Source organism: Gymnodraco acuticeps, unplaced genomic scaffold (genome assembly GCF_902827175.1).
Source record: "Gymnodraco acuticeps unplaced genomic scaffold, fGymAcu1.1, whole genome shotgun sequence".
Taxonomy (NCBI): Eukaryota; Metazoa; Chordata; class Actinopteri; order Perciformes; family Bathydraconidae; genus Gymnodraco; species Gymnodraco acuticeps.
Genome location: NW_022989750.1, coordinates 157015 through 181409, shown reverse-complemented (window position 1 = coordinate 181409; position 24395 = coordinate 157015). Strand labels below are relative to the sequence as shown.

Sequence of the window (24395 nt, the reverse complement as noted above, 5' to 3'; positions counted from 1 at the left end):
TATATAAGGATGCTGTTTGTCGATTTTAGCTCAGCTTTTAACACCATCATACCTGACATACTAGTGGAAAAAACTGTCAAGCCTAGGTTTCCCCTCTATCTTATGCGCCTGGATTAATAATTTCCTTACTGACCGTCCTCAGACAGTGAAAATAGGCCCTTATTGCTCCTCCACCCGCACCCTCAGCACTGGCTCCCTGCAGGGCTGCGTGCTGAGCCCTCTACTCTACACACACGACTGCTCTCCCATTCACCCCTCCAACTCCATTATCAAATTTGCAGATGACACCACTGTGGTCGGCCAAATATATAAGGGAGACGACGAGTCGGCATACAGAGACGAGATCCTGAAGCTGTCTGTGTGGTGTTCAGCAAACAATCTGTATCTGAACACAAGCAAAACAAAATAAATCATCATAGACTTCAGAAAGCACCGTCCAGAACCCACCCCCCTTCACCTCAATGGAGAGAGAGTGGAGAGGGTCTCCACCTTTAAGTTCCTGGGGGTTCACATTTCAGAGAGCCTCAGCTGGATAGCACACACCACTGCAGCAGTTAAGAAGGCCCAGCAGCGACTACACTTCCTGAGGGTGCTTCGGAGAAACCGACTGAACAAGAAGCTGCTGGTGTCCTTCTACCGGGCGACCATCGAGAGCGTGCTGTCATACTCCATCTTGGGGTGGTATGCAGGATGTTCAGCTGCGGACAAGAAAGCCCTGCAGAGAGTGATCAGGATGGCAGAGAAAACCATCAGCTGCCCCCTGCCCTCTCTGGAACACATCTCCACCTCCCGCTGCCTCAGCAGAGCTAAACAATTATAAAGGACAGCTCTCACCCAGGTCACAGACTGTTCTCTCTCCTGCCTTCTGGGAGGAGATACAGGAGCTTCAAGTCACGGACAAACAGACTCAAAAACAGTTTCTACCCCTGGGCGGTCAGGCTGCTCAACCACCACACATAATGCAATAACTATAACCATTTTCACACATACACACACTTTTAAATGCACTTTATATACTATTTTTTATATCAATATTTTTAACTATTTATTCCCCCGTATGATTGTATGTTGTCTGTCCTATTGCCGTGTTTTTTAGTGTTATGTATTTGTTTGTATTTTTTGCACACCGGGACAGAGTTGCACTCTGAATCTCGTTACTCTGTGTATAATGACAATAAAAGGCTTTAACTATATTAACGATATCTGAAGACCAAACAGGTGGCAGACAACGGCAACATTTGCATTTACTTTATACTTTATACTTAATTTAGTAAGACAACGATACATTATAAAGCAATTGGTGAGTGCTGTCTAACAGTCAATGATACAGTCTGCTGTGAGAAGTGTATACAGATTTAAGACAAGGGAAAGAACGTAATAATATTCTGTGCACTGACAGCTAAATCTGGTACCTTGAGCCAAAGCCGCAATTTATTTAAATGAAGCTATTAGAGATACTTGCCACCTCACCTGCTGATTGCTTGTGGGCAACAGCGTATGACCTCCCCCCCTCCCACCCTACCACCTCACATTGAAATAATATATCTGTAATTGCTTTAGTTTGACGGGTAAAATGAGAATCTAAGACAACAGATCCATTGCAGGAGCAAACAGGAGGCAGTACATAATGACTCTGATTCATCACATCGGTGCAGATCGGTTGTGTGTTCAGGCGAGGGGTCTCTCCGTGCCCATTACTTACACCCAAGCAGACAATGGGATTTATTTCCCTGTTTAAGCAGGATGCCGGCCATCTCACGGGGAAACAGTTCAAACCGGAGAGACGTGATGTAAGGATTACATATTTATTGTTTACACGTCATATGAATGAAATGATTGCCATGATAATACAACAGGAGAATGTAATGGTGTTTGGCGATTAGGCCCCGGTTTGCAGGATAATCATTCAGGAGGGAAAGCACCGCTCCGATGAAATCCCCGGGGTCTAGACACTGGTGGTGGTGATGAGTAGGTGAGACCGGTCTGAAGAAGGAAGGTTTAGCTTTGTCCTGGAGGAGACGGGAGGCGAGAGGGGTGGAGGCGGGTTGCGTGTGATCATCTGCAATGACAACTGACAGGGAGGAAGAGCAGGCATTTAAGGAATTTAGCATGTGCAGCAATTGGCTGCTGAGGGGTGACGCCCTCGTATTTAATGAGGGGGGAAGGGAGCCATAGAGTGACGTGTAAGTGACTCGTGTTAGGTCTTCCTTATTGAACTTGCACTAAAGCTTTCATTTGTCTGCCTGTTGCTGTTACAGCATATTAATCACATCATGCCATTGCCAAATTAACCGGGATACATCAGTTTGTCAGTAACAAAAGAGACCATGGTGGAGACAATAAATAGCCTTCATCTCACATCCTGTTTTCTAGTAAAAACTGTATTGATTTGAAATACTTAGATTAACCAGATTATTGAATTTTTGTTTTTGTGTTTTAGGTAAAATGACAGCCTTATGGCAAGCATTTAATGCAGTATATAAGTAAAAAGGTCATGTGTCAGTTTTTTGTTAAGACTATACTATAATGGATAATACATCGTATAAAAGGGATGAAAATACAATTTGGAAAGTGAATAAGCTGCAAAACCTAAAAGACAAACAAAGAAAATGGTATTGGAAAACAATGTATCGTGTGGATCATCATATAACACGAAGGCTACCTTAAACTAATGAAACACTCAAAGTAATATTGATTTAAAAATGCTTAATGTAACACGACTTAGAGCTATGTCACAGTACAGTGTGTTGTGTTCACAGATGCACTTCAACAGTAGGTCTGTGTGTTTGCCCTCCAATAAGAACAATCACACTGACCCCGTTTGCCTAAAGAGATCATTATCATTTGATTAAATTGTTTTTTTTTCATTTATTCATAACACGATTAGAGCAGCATTAGACAATATTTGTAAAATAAAAAAGAAATTGACCTAAATAGCCTTAATCACATAAGAGTGCTGTAGAGTAAAGGCAGGGTTGTGTCCCTGTGTTTAGAGGCTGTTGATCAGATCTAATGAAATTCTGGTCTGACATAAGAGACCATTGGGAAATCTCCTAAACACACAGAAGCAGGCGTTAAAACTGAAGAGCAAAATACAGATTAAAGGACAAATTCCCAAAGGGGAGGAGGTGGCCTTTGCGCCCACTAAACCTGCATTAAAACTGACAAAAGAAAAAGTGTCAAGGCGCTCCTTTACTATTTCCACATAATAAATATGGCAATATGGTTTAATTTGTGAATCTGACCTTGAGATGGTACAACGTGTTCGAATGATGCCGAGTTCAGAGCCAGCAATTTCCCCTCAATTTCTACTCACTAAAGGTTGTGCTGACTTGGTACAAAGTTCAAGTAGTATACCCAGCAGGCATTGAGAGCAGAATACATTACTAAAACCTGTCCACTTATCAGCTATCTGCAAAAACTGGAATCACCAAATATGGCTGAGTTAATTTCAGTTTTTATCCACCATTTCAATCCTTGATTGTTACTACAAGAACATATTGTAAGCCTTTCCTCGGATAACTGTGAGTTCTTTGTAAAATAGTCTTAAAAGACCCAGTTGATAATAATCTTCTCATGGTGTGCATGACTGACAGTACCAATTCAATGCAGCACTACATTCAAAAAGCCTCAACTAAATCATAACAACAAACAAGGTATGTTCTGAAAAGCTTTGTGTAAAATTTAGGAGATAAATCATTTTTCAAATCTTAAACAATGTCATTAGTTTTTCATTTCAGGAATTTTCATTCGAGAGACGCTGAACAATATAATTTTGATATTCACGTACAGTGTCATGCATACCTTTGGTAGTTCCTGAATGGGACTAGACGTCTTCTATTGTCTTTATTCATGATTAGTTGCTTACTTCAATGTGCTGTCGTTTTTTCTCCTGCAACTGCATGCTCTGTCCCCAATGTAATGATTAAAGTAATAATGATAACGAGGATATTCAACACCAAGCACAGATTGTTAATCTTTATGCAGTGATTATAAATACTTTTCAGGCGAGCAGATTCTACATTTACGATGATGTTACAGATTAAAACGTTCTCTGTCCGTCAGCCCTGAAGCAGCTGCACCTGAGAGTCAGAGCACCTTGCTTTGAACCGCATACACATTGCAAGACATCTCAGGGAGATAATGGGGGACATTATGGCTCCATTTTCCAAAACCCTATGATAATGGCAGTGTCTGTCTCTTGGGATTTCGCTCCATGACTAACCAACACCTTCACATTATGTGGACCTGGTGAAAACCCAACAACATTTTTTACACTACAATCTTAATCCCCATACACCCTTTTAAGTGAACTACTGAAATTAGTTCAAACCATAAAGCCTGGAAAATATGGATTTTCACGTCAGCACGCAGCATGTTAAGAATTGGCAAAGGCTTGGAAGATTGCTTAGCTGGAGTGCCAACAGCTGGTATGTTGAATCCATGGCCTAATATCTATCCGTGACGAGCTAACAGTGGCAGGTGGCGTGGCAGAAGCTGTGGGCTTCTAGCTGAGGATGAGATCTACTGAAGTGTGCTTGACATGTTAAGAAAAAGGTAAGGCATCAGCTGCAGAAACATGGATTTGTTACTAAATAGTTAATCACATTGGTGGCCATCACCTCTCTGAAATGTCACCAATAACCATAAAATAGTTTATTATTCTGTATCGATCTGTATTTCCTGTGAAGGAAGATACTGCATAGTGTTAACAAGAGACATGTGTCCGTTAGGCAGGATTTTCAACATTAAAAAGATATGTATATGCAGTGCGAATTATAGCCATAATTTGTTACAAAAGCCATCTGAGATAATTAACAATATTTACTGTTTTTGTGCTCGGCAGCATGTGACTTTCCAAAATAATGAGACTTGGCAGTGGCACTCGATAATAGAAACTAAATGGTTCAATCAACAGTGAGCAGTTAATTGAGGCTTCAGACCAACACTTCATTTAGTTATCATTGTAGAGGAAGTAGTGAATTTGTGAAAAAGTGTCAGTGTTGGCAATACAGTAGTGTACAGTATGTGTTTTCCATTTGTATTCTTTTTAAACAAATTGCAGTTCTGTACATGAATTTATGTTGGATTTGTCTCAGATGGAAAATCATGCCCCTCTATCAGTCTCCTTGTGTTTCTGCTCTCTACTTTGACTTGACTAACAATATTTACTGAAATGTTTTGGTGAAATGTAATGCGAGCAGTGCTAATAAACTTGTTTAATACAAATTAACAAATAGGACAAGTATAGAAACCTTTTTCTGAGCTAATAAGCAGCAATCTGATTCAAATTAACCTTCAGTAAAAATGCTAATTTCTAGTTTATTAGATGGTTCAGCCTGTATACAAATAAAATCAGTGAAGGCCTGAACATGTTTTAAATATATAGTTATGCATGGTCTAAAAATCATGTTTGTAATTGTGGACAGATGAGGAAACGTGTCTTGCATTTGATTTAAACAGCCATTAAAGGTCATACACACATTTTAACGTTGCATATTTACTGCCAACCCGATATGCACCCAAAAAGTCAAAGGGTTTTTAGATATTGGATTGTTTCCCCTCATCTTCCTCTAACTAAACATAACTGACACAATAATACCCAGAAAATGTAGCATTGTTTTTTTATCTACCTTTTGTTTTGCTGCAAATTCAAAAAATGCAGTCGTTTTTGTTCTGTTCTATTTGATCATGTTTTCTTGTGTGTGGTATAATGGACTAAGCTAAAACTGCATTGCATTATGCAGAATGACAATAAATGATGCTTGAATCTGTGATAATGAATTTAGCCAAGGGAGTTGTCTTACCAAAGGGCCACATTTATTTAGTATTAAGAAGATATTAAGTTATGCATATTACATGCTGTACATACTGTATGAATACATCAAACTATACTTGTGTCCAGGCGACATCTTGTGAGAAACACTGTGCTCACGTTCGTATGAGATATAGCAGAATATACATAGCGGTATGACGTAAATAAAAAGCTAGAGAGGCACAGTAAAGCAAGTTTTAAATAGTGTAATGTAACTTAAGCTTTACTTTATTAATATGAAGCTTTTTTATTGGTCACAATACAAAAGGAATAAAAGGAGGTGAGCCTTTTAGCCTTGACATTTATATTTGATCATTTTCTGCTCACTACTCTATGCTTTGTGCTCAAATCCTTAAAATGTGTGTAATATCAATATCTGACCTGAAGGCCGTTGAAAGGTCCTGGACACATGTTCTATTTCTTAAACCCCCTTTAACGGGGAGAAAACCGTCAAGTGCATCAGGAAAGATTGCAAGTGAAGAAAAAGGCACCAGCCTCTTAATGTCGTGGAACGTTTAACTTCCAAGGGAGAGAATTTGCTGAAGGAAAATAATTGTCCTCAAAAGGCTGAGAAACTCGTTAAGTTCGACCTTTTGGTGACATAACCTCTCACCCAGGGTCTTTATTCATTATGGGGAAGATTGTGACTTTCTGGGTGAAATATTATCAGTAAAGCACCTCCCTCGGGACTCTCAAAGGTTTGCTCAGCTATGATTTCTCCTTTGTTTTGGATTAGCTCGTCCTCCCTCTGGTGTCTTGTGAATGGATGCTTAACCTTTTACTGAGGTTTAAAACAAAAAACTCAAAATATTGTTCACATCTTGAAATATTGAAAGTCTGGTATTTTAAGGCTCACTCACTCAGTAATAAAAAAGAATCATACAAAATATAACAAATATCTAAATGTTATCAACACCCAGCTAAACAACCTCAAAGGTTGCTGTTTCAGTAAACAATTCACCAGTGTTTCCATTTCTCTCGTTGTTATATTATGCAAGCCCCACTGGCATCATTTTGGGTCACTTACCTTGTTTCTCATTCACTTACTTTTTGTGTTTCCTTGGATTTAGACCAAACTTTCCTCCTTTTCTGTTTTCACAAATTCCACATATAGTTAAAAAATTCGATAAACTACAATATTGAGAAACAGATATTTATTATTTTCCCACAGAACTCTTAGGTTCCTGTCAAGCTGTTCTCAGTGCTGCTGGGGAGCAACATGCCATGCAGTGTGTTGGATGGTAGAAGAAGCAGATTTATACATGTGTAAATACAGCTTTAGTAACACATTGTGGTGCGACTTTCCTCACTATTCGGTGCTAAAACATATCATTTGCCGTTTCTTAATAAAGCTAATGCCCAAAGTTGTTTCAATGCTGATAGAACTACAGCAGATAAGACAGTGATTGCTTTCCTGTATTGAAGCTGATGGATTTAATCACTAAAGTGACTTCATATTTATCTGTCATGTCAATTATAAATCATGGGGGGATGACTTTTGTCATTGAAGCCCACATGTTTTACTATCTGTTAATAGTACATAGAAAAGCCAATTAAAAAAAAATAAAGTCTAGTAAAAGAGGATAGAATTGGACAATAGTCAACAACACAACTCAGTTAAGATAAGAGGTACTTTATTTATCCCAAATTGGGAAATGTTTGCGTTGCAGCAGTATACAAAACAAGGCATTGCACATTACTAGAAATTGAAGATTAGAAATAATCAATACTAGAATTTAAGCATCTCAAAATAGAATTAAAGCAGCATTAAAATAGTATAGAAAATATACAGTAGACCGTGAAGATAAAACATCTATAAACTCTGACAATAAAACACTATTGAAGAGCTTTAGACACAATATAAAGCAGGATATTATTTACATTACGAGTGTAGGGAATGGAATATTAAATGAAATATAAATGTAAATATACAGTGTGTCCAGTTATCCAAAGATAAGCTATGGAGCAGAGAGCTCTCCTCCAGCCAGAGGTGATTTGTTATACAGAGTTATTGCAGTAAGCAGGGATGTTTTCCTGTATCGGTCCTTGTGACAGCGGAACTGGAGCAGTCAGTTTCACTTTTATAGTGAAATCCTTTTTCTAAGCAAATGCACAACAACTCAGAAAAGCCCTCAACAATTTTAAATCTCCCACTGAATCCCTTTGCAATGCGGGAGGGAGGAATAAATCAAAGGGTTGTGAAATGTATCGATCGAGAGGTTTTCGGTGCAGGTCTTGCTTGTTATCTTGCAGCCATGCCTCTGTTTCTCCTCAGGTGATGTGTTTGTGTGGAGCTGCTGGTCAGCTGAGTGGAGCTGCCTGAGGGCCTCCGAGCTGCTCATAGTGGGAATACACTTTCATATCATATCAAGGATTCAGAGATGATATCTTGCCTTGCAATGAAAAACAGGAGAGCATCAATGTGAATGTGATGTTTAAAATGAGAGAGGTTAGGTAAGACATAGATACGAGGAAAGACACCAACCAATTTTCTTACCAAGGCAACAGAATATCAGATAGTAGTAGTATTACTTCCCCACAAGAAACACATCATTTACACTCTTAGCGCTGACTTTGAAGAGCAGAACTGCTGAGAGGCGGACAGACCATTATGACAGGGGGTGTTAAGATTGGTGTCATTTCTTATTTTCTTGCAATATTATTCAGATTTAGACTTGATAATTAAAACATTTATAACACTTCTTTAACAAGTCATGCTGACAAACATCACAGTCCTATTTCAGTCAGACAACTCACGTGTTCCTTTAACATGTGTATTAGAAGCAGCATATAGTTGAGTTTGGCGACTAGGCTCGGGCATCATCACTCCATAGATATACATATCACGATGAGTGATGATCAAATAACTAACCCCCGAGCCTACAGGTGGAAGCTGGGGTGGCAAGCAGCAATAGCAGCAGCGACGTAGAGGTAGCTGCAGCAATAGCAGCAGCAAGCAATGCATGGAGAGAGATCTGGCAGGTTAAATAGAGCGGCATATTAAGGAGACTCTGTTTGGTGGTTGTAGAGTGGCAAGGGGGAGTTATATATGAATGCAGCATAAGTGCTCGAGTTGACTGCCTGAACTAGCTCGCAGGCTTCGCCCCATTAACGGGGGCAGAAGTAGATTGTAGCATTTCCTAGTGGAGGCAGGACAACATGGTGTTCTATATTTTTATTTAGTGGTTCATTTGATAAACCTCAAGTGGGATCCGGAGTCTGAAAACAAATTGACCTGTTCATGATTTACAATTTTAACTCCAAGAACAAGTTGCACTAAATATGGTTTGTCAGGTTAAAATCCCTTGTATGCTAGCTCTCTGCTCCTTTAATAGTTATATATTTTTTATTTCTTTATTTATTATTGATTAATTATTGATACTCTTATTCCCAAAATGTTAGAAGAAAATAAAACACAACAAAGCACACACTGGACATTCAACAAAAACAAAACAAACCTTAGATCCTAAAATCCAAAACCAAATCCCCACAATTCCAAAATACGAAACAACTTTCTTTTGCCCTTTTTCTTTTTATGCTAAATCTCCTCCTTGTCATTGTACAGTCTGCCTTGCTGAGTATAGAGTGTTGCCCCTCGGCTGTGTTCGCTGTGCTGCTGTGCAGGGTTTGCTGGGGTTTGCCACTGAATGTCTAAGATGTATCATCTCTTGGTCTAACTATCAATTCGTCTTTGTTTTACCTTTTACTGATTAAGGACAAGATCTCAGAATAACTGTGTGCTCTCATAAACTAGTCTGTGCCCAGGTTAACTTTTTAATCTTAAACACATTCGTTTTTATTGAATATGAATAATGTCACAACAACAAAACATGATGTTGTTTGGGTCCAAGGAGGCTCTGCATGTGATCTTTACAGCACCCCTTTGGCCACCACCTTCACCATGTGAAGTGTTTTGTAGCCAACCCGGAGCCGGTTTGCTGGAGCAAAGGATTGAGATATTGTGCAGATTCAGCCATTTGGAATACAAAAAAATGGTGCATCTTCACATTTGATCTTACTACTTTTGTTTACTACAAATCCTATACATTTATCAAGGAATCCTATTGGGTCTTCTTATGATTTAAACACCTTGTAATTAGGGATGCACGATAATTATCGGCCCGATAATTATCGGTCCCATATTAGGAATTATGACGTCATCCCGATAAACCCGATACCAGTATTAATAGCCCCGATAATATAGCCTACAATATATTTTTTGGGTAAAAAAAAGAAAAAAATACTGCGGTGTGGGTGGATTGGGATGAGGGGCTCCTCCCGTTTGGCCAGTACTGTGGTATTAGTGGTTTAGGAAGAGGGGCGTTCTTCACAAATCCAGCGTTCCCTAACTCATGCCTGTCTGTGACGTAAATGGTGTGCGGCCGTGAAGCCAGGACAGTAAACAAACATGTCGTCGGTGGTATGGGCGTTGGAGCTATGTGCAACTCAAGGCATATGCTCGAACCGGAGCTGCCTGGACGCTGCAATCATGTTGCGCACTATCTGTGCTGAGTGTGCTGACTTCTCGTACAATGTCCCACTGTCTGGCTTCCTGCATAAAGTCAAGTGCTCGGCGCAGTTGTGGCGAAATGTCGCTCCTCTGTTTTCATTTAAACAGCTCCTTATATCCGTTAGCGCAGCTAGCTAGCACCAGATGCTAACAACAACAATGCACGTAAGGTCTCTCTCTCGCTCGCTCGGGCCACACATACACACACCCTCCCGGTCCTCCCAATAGCCAGTCGGTGCCTGCCGGTGAGCGTGGAAGTGTGGTCTGCCACAAGCAGGCGGCAGGAGCGGGGCTGTCAGCATCAGCTTGTAGATGGTATTTTAAACTCGATGCGCTCTGAAACTACGGGGCGGCCAAGGAAAAAAAATACACATGCGTTAATCGCGTTAAAATAATTAGTGGCGTAATTTTTTTTAGTTATCGGTATCGGTCTTGAGAAGCAGGAAGTTATCGGTATCGGTTTCAAAAAACCAATATCGTGCATCCCTACTTGTAATAATTAAATATAATCAAAGGCTTGATAATGATAACTAAGAATATCATCATTTAACATTATCTATTGATCAAGTTTGCCCTTCATCCTTTATGATCCTGTCCAACTTTAGTTTTTCCCTGGGTCTTTATCTTTGGATCTGCAGTGGTTAGCTGTGGCTGCAGCTCAAGGTACATTTAAGGATCACTCAGCAGACGTCATGTTTGAATAACAACTTACTGTTTGCCATTGAGGAGCCCCCGTTGCCTAGGAGATGCAGTGTTCCCTGGCAGACAGTTGGATCTGATGCTGTGTGATGAGGGATGTTATGGTCGAGTGTCTCCTATTTGAATGTAGCCCGGGCATTTATCATCAGAGCACCCAGAAGTAAAACTCAGATTAACCAGCAGAAGAGCAAGACCCAGTTCTATCGGTTAAAGGCATGATGTGTATCATATCCACATCAACCCTGACTACATTTCTGTCATATTTTGTTGAGTTGTGTGCTTTGTTTCTGAATTTTAAAACCAATATACATTTATAAATGTAAAGAAGGTAATGATCTTTTTAATTGAGTCACCTGTTCATTAAACTTTTGAGATCTTATTCATTTCTAACAGATCATTTTATGAAAATATAACTTCCTGTTGAGATCTTTGGATCCTCGACTAGTTACCGTTTACTGTATACGCATTTCTTATCAAGTGGAATGTGATGTTATATTTTATTATTAGTTTGTTGCACAGATGATTTGGTCTCTTTGGATCAAGTTGCTTTTAATTCTCACAAGTATTGCCAGGCTACTTTTATGACACAGTAGTGTCTTAGTTTAGCTGCAGCATAATGTCAACGCGTTTGTTTTTCCTGAGACTTTCTCAGACTACACTAGTAAATATTATGCGGTGGGAAAAAAAGATTTTCTAAGATCACTGCTGTACTTACTGAAAAACATATTGAGTGTTGTGTTTTTGATTTGATTTGATTTCTTAAGTATCTCAAGCATCATAATTGCCTGGCAACACTGAACGGTCGCAAATTATGATGAATGAGTCATTTTCAACAATGGCTATAGATTAATGAATGATTAATCCCTAATTTAAATGTATTAAAGATCTCCTATCATGCTATTTTTATCAGATATATAAAAAAATATAGCTCAAATGCTACTTTTCTTGCGGGTTTACTACAAGGTGAGTTCCTTTTGTTATTTCCTGCTTTTCTACTCATACTCTCTCCAGTACAGGTTAGCTCTGAGTGTTAGCGATGCTTGCTAATGTAACCAAAGACCATATTACGTCCAAAACACGTCGCGCATTGTTTAGCGACGTTTCTTATAGGGCCATGGGTGTGAAGCCAGCCCACATTTCCGATATTACGTCATATCGGATGCAAATCTGGATCAGCTCCGTTGTACCCCCTTTTTTAGAGATGTGGGTATGGAGGAAAAGAGAGGGTTTTATTTTCTAACACTCTGGGAGTTCCCTGGCACACCGGGGACACATATTTATGTATAAAATACATAAAAAAGTGCATTTTGCATGATAGGACACCATGCACAATATGCATGTACAACAAACACAATAATCTGAAAATAATATGACTAAGATCCAAGGATTTTATAAAAGGTAAAAAGGGAAAGAAACATTTTTAGTGTTTAATGTTAAGAGTATGTCTTTTTTCTAGTCGTGTTTTTTTCCAAATAAAAAAAAGGCTTATCTGGTGCTCCACAGCCAGCGTTTTGAGAAAACATGTCGCATGTGAACATGGACGAGGACAGATATCAGTGGGGGGGTGTGATCTGTGGTCATTGGATCAGCGGGAATGTGCAGGAAGTGTGGTGAGAGCCTCCACAACATAGGATGCTGGATTGGATCCCAGCTTGCAGCCTTTTCCAGAGGAAGTCGTCCAGAATGAGTCTCTTCATGTTCCTGGCTCTTCTCCCTGTGAATCCATCTGGTCACGCTTATCGCGCTCTGTGCATCTCTCTTCACTCTGTAACCGTATCTGTTTCTCCCCTTTACCTTTTATTACATTTGAGCCATTTAACAGGCACCCTTGTGTAATTTATCAGCAGATTAATCTTAAATGCTTTGATCACTATCATTATGGGAGAAGTGCCTTGATTACACACAGCACAAGGGACAATTAATCTATTTTCTGAAAGAACAATCAGGTGCTAATTCAAGTATGATATATTTGTTTCTTACAGTCAACAAACCTCATAAGGAACAAAAACGACAATGAATTGATCCTACACACACAATGTTGTAGCCAAAGCCTGACAATCTTATTCCTCTTTGCCAAGAGCACCATTGTTGAATATCAATGAGCACCTCTGTTGCACTTGCAATGTTTCTTTTTCACGATGAACCTTGAGACTTCATTACTTTTTTCGTTAATCACACAAACACTGTTCTGCTGCTGTCAATACTCACTTGTGTACCAAGTGGGTGGCTTTAAGTAGTCTATTTACCCCAGTGTCTTTAAAAAAAAATGTAGCCTGCAAAGAAATAATTGATATAGTTGTGACCTGTTTTATTCAGGAACACATGGGCTTGGGTCTGTTTGCCCTTACAGGGTTGGAAATGCATTTATTTTTTATATTTTTTATTTCATCTGATTGGATTACAGTAGATAGATCATGACTGTAATAGTATATAATTGTTTTTCACCTAGGTAAATATTGATTTGTATTTTTTGTAGTATTTTTATTTATATATTTAAGAAGGGAACATGCACATTAAAGGTCCCATGTCATGCTTTTCCGGTTATTACCCGTCCCCTTGTGTGTTATGAAGCTTTTTATGTAAACGGTCTGCAAAGTCACAAACCCTCAAAGTACACCCTGTAGCGAGTAAAACTCTAACACAGAAAATACCTGTCTATGCTGCCCCAGAACGCCTCGTTGGAGATTTGTCTTTTTTCATTGTTTTCTTCTTATAGTGTAGTAAGTACAGTGACGTATTGGGTATAGTGAGGTAACATCTCCACGGATTGGTCCAAATGGACGGAAGGAAGTCGTCCAGAATGAGTCTCTTGATGTTCCTGGCTCTTCTCCCTCTGTGAATCCGGTCACAGATGTGTATCGTAGCAGATTGGTCCAAATTGTCCAAATTGTCCAATCCGCGGACTTCCTCACACACACTCAATATTTTCTCAGCTGCAGCTCCACTGATTTCTCAGCCTGAACTCAGCCTGAGACGGCGAGACGCGGCGGGGCTCGACCTGGGCTCGTTCCGAGCACACACACAGACTCACAGCCAGGGTGTGTGTGTGTGTGTGTGTGTGTGTGTGTGTGTGTGTGTGTGTGTGTGTGTGTGTGTGTGTGTGTGTGTGTGTGTGTGTGTGTGTGTGTGTGTGTGTGTGTGTGTGTGTGTGTGTGGTGTGTGTGTGTGTGTGTGTGTGTGTGTGTGTGTGTGTGTGTGTGTGTGTGTGTGTGTGTGTGTGTGTGTGTGTGTGTGTGTGTGTGTGTGTGTGTGTGTGTGTGTGTGTGTGTGGGGGGTGTGTGTGTGTGTGTGTGTGTGTGTGTGCGCGCGCTCGGGCTGGGTTCAGGCTGGGTTTCGCTGTTTCTCGCTGTCTCGCAGATTCCCCGCAGCAACCAGGAAACGACACCAGTAAACCAGCTCACACTGTCCGCTCCTCACAGCAGCGAGCCGCGCAACGTCCCGCCAACACGGCACCCAGACCCCACGCAGCATTCTCATCTGTTTGTCATTACTGGTGTCATTTTCTGGTTGCTAACAAACGCCATTGTAACACATAATCACTGATGTTCCGCTGTAACGGTGGTAGACTCATCAGAACAGAGTGGGCGAGCTGACCAATCAGAGCACAGTGGGCTCACAGGGAGAGGGGGGGGGAGCAGGAGCTCCAACAAGCCGTTTAGGACAGAGAGTGAATACACATACTATACAGAGATTCTGTATGAGAAACCGATATGAGTTTGGAAAATTGCACAATATAAATCTATTCTAGTAGACCTCAACAATGGAATTATGATCAGTAGAAATGGCCTTGACATGGGACCTTTAAATAACAGAAATCCATCATGTAAATGTGCCAGATTTAGATAACACATGAGCACAATGGCAGCACATAAGCGCAGGTAAAAGCAAATCAGCAGGATTAAAACACTTACGCACAATTGAGTCACGATGACAGCACATATAAAGCACATATGCCCAGTTAAAGCCCTTTTTAAAACTCTTTCAAACACAGCAGACACAAAAGCACATACATAAGAAAAGGTGAAACCTCATATTGGGTGTCATTGTTTACGTCACTGTGTCCTCTGAAGACGGCTTCTCTTCAGACGGCAGAGGCAGCAACAGAAAAAACTCCCGACAGTAGAGGAAGTATATTTTAAAGCAGAAACAGATTAATAATTATGTTTTGACAAAAAGAGATGTCAGTATTATTGTCCATTATCTTTAGGTAGGAAGAATGGTTGTTTCAAAGATCTAAAACTGATACCTAATACCGTCTATTAAAATATCTATTTTGTTAATTAAATGCATTTTTCCAGCATACATTAGCACTATAAGTGGATATTGCTCTTCACATAATTATTCGATATATTGAACATATTGTACATTTTCTGATGCATTTTTCGCCCATGCAGTTAAAGGGAACATGTGTAATCTTTGTATGCTTGCTTGTACTGTTATATAAGAGTGGAGTGTATGTGTGTGTTTGTTTCTGTAGACACATTTTTAAGGTAGTGTTATAAGGGTGCCCTTTACCTTAATCAAGTCATAGTCTCTCAAAATCTTTGCACAAATCCTTTCCTTTTAAATGTCACCAGTAAAGCCCCTGTCACTCTGTCCCGAAATTGACACCAGATGGACACACGAATATGGAATTGTGAATTTCGCACAAAGATGGCCCCAAACTTGGTCAACAGCCAAGCAAGTACGATGTCTACAGAAGGCCACATGATGGCACCCGAACCACACACGAAAATATGGTCGTAGACTTTACTGATGATTTTAGAATGTATCCAGAGTCAACGTAAGAACTTGTGCCTCTTCGGGGGCTGCTAACATTTAAACATACACTTTATTTTTTACTTTCTCCGTCTTTATATGTAGATTAGAAGATATTACTCATCTCTGTCATGTTGTTTCCATAGCAACAACAACTTCCTGTCAACAGCGTAAACTCGCCTTCAAAATAAAAGTATCTAAATAAAACAGGAAGTTAACCTAAATTACATTTAAGACATATATACAACTGCAACGAAAGTAACAAAAACAATGTAATATCCTTTTCAGTTTCACAGAACACAAATTGGGTTATTTACATAATATGTTTACATGATTTTGTTATGCAATAAATGCAATCTCGATGTCATCGTACGATGGCTACACGACGGCATTGCGAGGACTTCACGTAATTCGTGTTGCCTTCCTAAGACAATCGGGCAGCTTCTTTTTTCTTTCGTATTGTCTTCGTGAGGCGAAAAATGCCCGATGGCACCGATGATCACATGAAGTAAAGACGAAGATGACGCAATTTGACAAGATGCCCTCACGAGTACCTTACGAAGGGCAAAATGGACACACAAATTCAACAAGAAAATGAACCTTCGCAAGGTCCTTCGGCAATTTTTTGGCATGCCAAATATTTTTTCACCGCCCACGAAGTTGCTGCCGGAGCCTGAGAAACTCCACCGGCATTCATACGATGGCTTAAGATGCTCTCACGAATGGCCCGATGTTGTTAGGATCAGAGCCGAATTTGAACATTTCCTTTATCGTGTGTCCATCTGGTGTCAATTTCGTGACAGTGTGACAGGGGCTTAATGAAAGTCATGAAGGAAAGACGATACTGCAGATCAAAGGGGGAAAAGGCTGCACTTCTTGGCTGTGCTGAAAATCCATTTCTTGTTGTAAGCAACCGCAGTATGCCAAAATCCAGTTATTATTATTCTTCTGTACAAGTTACAAGGTTCTTCCTACAGGGTGTCAGTTTGTCAGTCAGCATGATGAACTATAATCAGGCGTAGGGCTGCAAACTCTCCGTACTACACCCAGTCAGAGAGGCACTACAGCTGAGTACAGAATCAATGTAAAGGGATCTACTCTGTAGTGATGCGTCATCATGTATTTAGATCATTTTCCTTGAAAAACAATAGCTGAAATTATGCTATTATTTTTGAAAAAAGGTAGGTCATGGTAAATTCTCCATCTCTTTTTTTATGCCAGATACAGTTTAATATTCTGAAACATATTTTTTCACATTTCCTTTTATCTTTATTTTTCATTTGTCATCCAAATAATCTACAAATCCCGAAACGAGTCCGGCTCCTCTTAATATCAGGGAATCAATAGGATGCCTAGTCTGGTCGATGGTTATGATTGAGTGTTAAATGTGTCCTACTTTCAGATTCTAATTTTGTCAGAGACGAAGCACGACCTATCAACAAGAATGAAAGGGTTATCATTATGGAGGCTTTCTGTTGAAAACACACAAATACACACACAGATCCTTTTATTAAAAACACTGTATGCCCTTGAGAGAGAAGCTTAGGGGCTCAGAAGATAGATATATACAGATGAATTATATAAATAATAATACATTATTTGGACTTATAAAGTTGTTTCCATAACTGTTTATTAAAAGTCCTTGATTACGCATGAAGTATATGATGCCGTAACACCAACACATACTGGAGCTTAATGAATAAATCAGCATGTTTTTCAGGTATATGTGTGAGTAAGGGTGTTAGTGTATGTGTGTGTGTGTCTTCTCAACCTGCTTCTCTGCTTGTGTGTGTTTGATCTGGCATTAGTGGTGGGAGGAAGAAGGCTATGTGACTCAGTCGGATGAATAGTTCCACATATCCCCGCTTTCATCACTTAAAGAAAAGGAACGGGATCCAGCACCTCGTCTTTCCTCCCCATTGACTCATAATGTTTGATTTACCCTTCCCACACAGTCTGCAGCTTTTTATGTTTTTATTTATTCTCCCCCACTCAGCCAACTCCTTGTTCAGTGTCAATAGTAGACTGTTAGCGGTCCATAGGGATAGTTTCCAGGGTTAGAGGATGAAAAGCACCTAGGCCTTGTGGTGCCTGGTTGCAGTAGGGTGGATTTCACTGATGCTCTAGAGTTGAATTTCTGAAGTGCAACCCCCATAGGAGAATTTTACATTTTGTTATCCTGAGTTCCCGTTGAGTGGTTCTTATTAGTGTGTGTCTGCCTCAGTGTGTGTTTTCTACATGTTTGTGCGTGGGCACCATCTGCTGGTCACATTTGGCAGCCCTTCATACGACAGCTGTGTTTTTGTTCATGAGCTCGTTGCAGTGACCCCTGAAGACCCCTCCTGAATTAAAACCGTACTTTGGCAGTTGGCCCCTCAGGCTCAAGGGCCCTTATATCTCACTACTTTAATGCTTCATTAGCATGGATGCAGAATTTCAAAGAGACCTAATGATTCACACAATGAATTATACATGTTGGACTGCTCTGCTCTTTATAGACTTCATAGACACGACTAAAAGGCAGTAATTGTAGGTTTTAAGCTTTGATCACATTACTCGACCCCCCACTGCACATCGCTAATAATAACACTGATTTCACCTATAAGTAGTTAACAAGAGGTTTAACACTTGCTGTTTGAAACACTTCTCATGTTGATGTGATTGAACAGACACAATGAAAGGGCACTTCCCCCAGAAACCCACACCAATTCATCATGAAACCACAGCATAGAGACATTGTAGCCTCTCTGTTTGACTGACAGATTATATCTGATAATTGCAAGGCAGAATCAGTACAGCAATACAAATCTATAACAAAGACGGCTAAAATGAAAAGTATCTTGTGTGAAGAAGTTTAAACTCTTTGAATAATGGCTGAAGCAAATAAAAAAATAAAAAAATCCAGTGTATTTTCTGTTGTGGGAGTTAAATAAAGTTGATTTAATCAGCTCTGTTCCCAGATCATAATTAAAGTCAAACTTCTCCAGAATAAGGCTCATATTTGCTTTTGTCTGCTGCTATTTGAAGCCTCTCAGTGATGAGAATTGGTGCAAATAAACCTTTCACCCACCTGCCAACTCTGTGATCTCTGAATCCCTGACTGAGTTTTACCCTGTGTTTTTGAGAAATTATAGAGAAAATAAGGGGAATGTATTGAAAGTGACCTTTTAGGTGGAGTGTATATCATTGTCCCTATCTGTTATGAGTGTCAGGTAGGAGCAGCTTGTATTTACAGCATAAAGAGAATTGTTTAGGTACAAGCAGATTTAGGACTTAAGATTGTGTATTTTGGCTGAAGCTACAAGGTTTTGTTTTAGGTAAAGGAGGATGGTCACTGGCAGTCTGTGGGTCAAAGATGAAACTCTGTCTGAGCCCTGTTGGGAACGCAGTATTCAATTAAGACATGATTAAAAATGTAAGTGACATGTGTGGGGTTCCTGTTATCCTTTATCTCAAGCGGGCTCCTATTTTAAACACAGACGAGCCCCCCTGACCAGCATCATGGCAAACCCCCAGTATTCGGCCTCTCAACGCAGCACAGCTCTGGCATGTGTCCACACACAGGTAATCACTGCCTAATGTTTGCGCACCAATGAGCGGAGGAAGAACATAGATATACACTGGTGCTGTTGGTGGTTGCCAGTTTACTCCTGCATGAACGGAGAGCTGGACACAGCTAGTTCTCCCGTGGTACGAGCTAACGGTGCTATAATTCAGGCCTGGCCATATTTAGGCAGGTCTCTGTGCTGTGTAAACAGAGCTTAGTGCTGAGGGGAGGGCTCACTCCTGCACTCGTGTCCATCTACAGAGCTTGCAAATAGCTCCGTTGAGAAGGGTTATGAAGAATCTTAAGCTGTAAAAGCAGATCTGGAGAATTTAGAGACACCAACAAGTGTCTCTGAGTATGCAGGGCCTCATTACAAGGCATACTTGAGAGATATTTAATTCCCTTGAAAAATGCTGCTGCTTTGAGATGGACAAACAACCTGTCAGGACTGCGAGAGTAGGAGACCAGTGTTTGTGTTGAACTCTTAAACAGCAGCATGAGTGAGACACTCTCAAAAAGCCCTGGGGAAGCTGGATCCTTTCCTCTCAGCAGCTCTCAGCCCATCAGGCTGAACCCGCAGTCAACGTCCGGATCGCCCTGTGGATCCCCGAGGTTGTCCCCCTGCAACTCCCCTCGAAACTCCCCCCGGCACTCTCCTCTGCTGTTCAGGAAGCTCCTCATGAACCGCAGCATCGCCCTGCAGCGGCACTTCACCTTGGCACTCACACCCAGGTAGTATTAATGATGAGAAGCCTTTGGTGTGGATATTACATGATCAGAATGTACTGGGCAGGCATACAGAAGTTGTAGTACATACTGTAGTGTAGATCAGTGGTTCTCAACTGTTGATTCGCGACCCATATATTTTTATAAATAATAAAAAAAATTGAAAGTCAAGCTTTTATTTTGAAGACCCGATTTTCTAACGCTGTGCATGCAGTAGGCGTTGGACTGAAAGTAACAGAGACCATAAACGGTTTTGAAAACTTCTGTCACGTAGTGATCATATTCTGGCCAATCAGAATTAAGATTGTTGTCGGAAGTCCCCACGGAGAATAACTCTGCGGTAGAACTACTCTTTATACATCCATGGGTACAACTTCAGATAAAAATGAACACCTAATGAAATATGACCCCCGGTTTGATGATTGACAGGTCACAGAACAATGGGAGCTATCTACCCTTACCCACAATTTAAAGTAGCCTAATTCACACAGACTATCTCCTCTTTGCTCTTCTCTCTGTGAGGAGCAGCAAGCTGTCAGAACAAAGTGAAAAACAAACAATGGCATCAAATATTATTAATATGTCGGGTAGTAATAGATGTATTTATTTTCTTCTCAGAGTGTACCAGAATGCGTAGTTTATATGTTAGTATTTCAAAAAATCTCCTGGGGGGAAATCCCCCCAGACCCCCTTCTGGGGTTGGGTTTTCAGCATGTGTGCCTTTTTATGTTATATAGTTCAGCTTTGATTCCATCATCTCATTAAACCTTTTTTTAAAGCATACTTTAGTTCTGTGAAGAAGGGATATAAGGGATATATGAACTTTACTTCACTTTTATTAATAATGTATGCTGAAAAGCGTATATATATATATTACAGCACGATTTTTTTGTTGAATAGATTTGAGTGGTTCAAAATTTCGGGTCACGATTTATTGACTAAGGAAAAAGTGGGTCCCGGGGCCTGGCCAGTTGAGAACCACTGGTGTAGATGATATGACTATGAATCAACCGATATAGCTTAAAATAAATCCCGAATTCAGTACACAAGGATGCTAATTTCAGGATCGATTTCTGTCTGCTGGGCTGTGGTAAATCATCAATTGAAAGCAGAGTTAAGATTTTTAGTTTTTTTTAAGTGAAATCAACTATTTGTTATGTTTGGATATGTTAAGAATGAAAGATAACATATTTAACCCTATATGACCCTAACCCTTTTGAAAGGTTGCAAAAATAAACAATGTTTTCTAAAATGTTTTAAGTATTAGTAAATATCACTGACGCCAAGAATAAGTTCATTTTATACAAAAAATAAAAACCTCTTTGTTAGATCAGTCAAATGTTTACGCTGTATTTCAATTTGTTTTAAACTTGCTACATTTAAGAAATACATTCTATACATAATAACACAATAAGGCTTGTTTAGGATTACTGTCCATCAGTTGTGATATTTAAGTTCTTTATTGAATTAAAAAAAAAAAATATATTTTTAAGTGATTTAAAAGTGGATCGATTAAGAATCTTATCAATTTTTGCCCCACCATTGATAGATAAGACAAAGTGTTTTTGAAGTTACGATTCAGAGGTTAATTCAGAGTCTGAACTTGAATAAACTCAAATTAATTTAGGGAGTGAAAGGTAAAAGGCATGTTTCAGTACTGAAGCTGCTTTTTCACGTCATCAAATGTTTGTCATGGGTTTGCTGGGGAGAAAAAAAAGGCCCATTGTCTGATGAGAAGGTAACTGTGGGAAATCATGATTTTGTTGACGTCGGGAACTGTGTTGTCTCAAAGGCACTCGTTGTTCTCTAAATGAAAGAGCAGCTCTTGTTCCTGCCTCAGGTGTTCAGCACTGCGTTCAGCAGGCCTGGCATCAGTCTAAAAGCGGGGAGAAAAGATCCTATAGCCAGTCTGCTTGGCTCTGACCTGAGGTTTTGGCCGAGACACACAGCAGCATGTGTCTCTTTTAGAGACACATGCTTTTTATTCTATTTAGTAACAACAATGCTTGGATTTGTAATTCATTTCTTAAATGTTTACATGTTTTCTCTTGAACTGTATCGTGAGAGATTAAAGTAATTTCTGAACAAAACAGAACCTAAAGTTTAGATGTCAACATGTCATTTTCAGATTTTTTAAATAGAAATGACTGTGCGAGAAGAGCTGTGTTGGCGGGTAGTGACGTATGAAATAGATTTTCCATGAACACAACCATGACCCATAGATCAGTTAAAAAAAATGTGATAAAGCTGCATGGAAGGAAATCCCCCTGCTGCCTAAAGCCCTCCGTTTTCAGTCTTGCCGAAGCACATTGTAAAAATAATATTAGGGTGAGGAAAATACAAGTCACAAGTGTAAAGTGTTGTTTGTCAGCAACTGTTTGATTGAGATAATGTAGAAAATGATTTATTCAGCTTAACAGCGCTTCCTTTTTGTAAAACCACAATGATCTGAGTAATCTGCATGTAATTGTTGCACTTACAGGCAACTGTTTCATCTGAAGATGTCCTAAATACTGATAAATAACATTATTTCCCACAGCTATGTCAAAAATGCTTTCTCCATGAGGCTGAGGAGATCCTTTTAATGTGGCTGCAAGCTTTGTGCAACACTACTTTGTTTATTTTACTGTGGTCTTTAAGGATACATCTTCTCATTGTAAGTTTGATATACATAATTCTTAGTAAACCTTTGAAAACCCAGAGGTATATTGTTATAAAAATATGATGTAGTACTGGTTAAGTGCATACAGCGTACCTCAGACATACACACCTTTGGTTCCGCTCATTATTCCTCATTCATCCAGTTATTGCTCGAGCACGCTCAACCAACACATTTCTTATTAAACTCTGATGAGAAAAGTTCCCCTGCTAATAAAACTCACTGCCATTTTTTAGAGTAAAGCAATTAAAGTTGAGCCAAACCAAATTTCACCAGGTGTGTCAAAGATTAAAATCAACTCATTATTTTATGACTGGCAATCTCCCTGGCAAGTAAAGAGCAATATATGAGACTGGCTCACAGAGGAAAGGCTTCTAACATTCACATCAGCATTCAGGCGGTAACCTGTAGTACCAACAAACATCTTTATGCCGTCTTAAATATTTATGTTTGCATATTTATCAGATTATATAATTATCAATTCATTATTGTCATTTTCTAAAAGTAATTTAGGATGAAACTGAATGCTGCGTAACTTGTATTGTAGAGCAAAATCTTAACTTTTTCGTTAAGGTTGTATTATTTTTTGGGCATTTTTGCTTTTATTAGACCGAGGACAGGAGGGATGTGACTGGAAGGTAGAAGGACCAGATCGAGGTCAAGGATGTCATGGTATATGGTCAGTCAGTGTACAAGAAATAGGGCAAACTTAATTATGGTGCACTTTTACTGCCCTTAAGTGCTGCAAAATATCTTTATAAACACAACGTATGTATATAAGAACAAAACTGCAATTTTCAAATTCTGAAATGACCACTCCCTAATCAGATTTAGTGCTGTTCGATTTTCGTCTGCTTTCGCATTTGTTTACATTGTAATTGTTTATCACAATAATTGGTTGATAAATTATTTCATCGTGATATTATCCCATATAAATCCATATTTAATTATTGCCCTGCCGTAGTGTTAGGCTGTTATATTCCACTCATAGTTTGTCTATTCATCATAGTGTTACCCTCAGTCTGTTGTTATTAGTATGAGGTACTTCACATTAATGCAACGACCACATGACAAACACGTTATACCACATTTAGAATATAATCACGTATTTCTATAAATCATCCTCTTTTTAGTTTGCAGTTTCACATAATGCTCAGGGAAGTGGTTGTGGCTGCTTTGACTGTCGCCTCATAACAAGTGTCCCTCTAAAACTGAACATTTTTAATTCTTGTTGTTAACCCACTTTAGTATTGTGATATCAAATATTATGATACTTTATCGATTTCAAAACGCAAAGATTTTACACACACTCTTCAACTTCAAGGCTTTATTGTCATTTGCACATTAGCTACAGGGTAGATATTATGGCAATGAAAAACTTAGATCATAGGCTCCTCCAACATTGCAACATATAGGACAGATAAAATATTGCAAGTAAATACAAATACAATAGAAATAGTGCAAGAAGAGTCTATATACAAGTACATTGAATATGATCTATTAGATCACACACACACACACACACACACACACCCACACACACACACACACACACACACACACACACACACACACACACACACACACACACACACACACACACACACACACACACACACACACACACACACACACACACACACACACACACACACACACACACACACACACACACACACAC

General features: G+C 39.6%; 1 protein-coding gene across 3 annotated transcripts in view; it reads left to right on the top strand.

Annotated features, from left to right (window-relative positions):
* The window catches only part of LOC117536233 (cAMP-specific 3',5'-cyclic phosphodiesterase 4D-like), a 122371-nt gene that overhangs the window by 33625 nt on the left and 64351 nt on the right, over positions 1-24395 (top strand). The gene's annotated exons all lie outside the window — the stretch shown is intronic.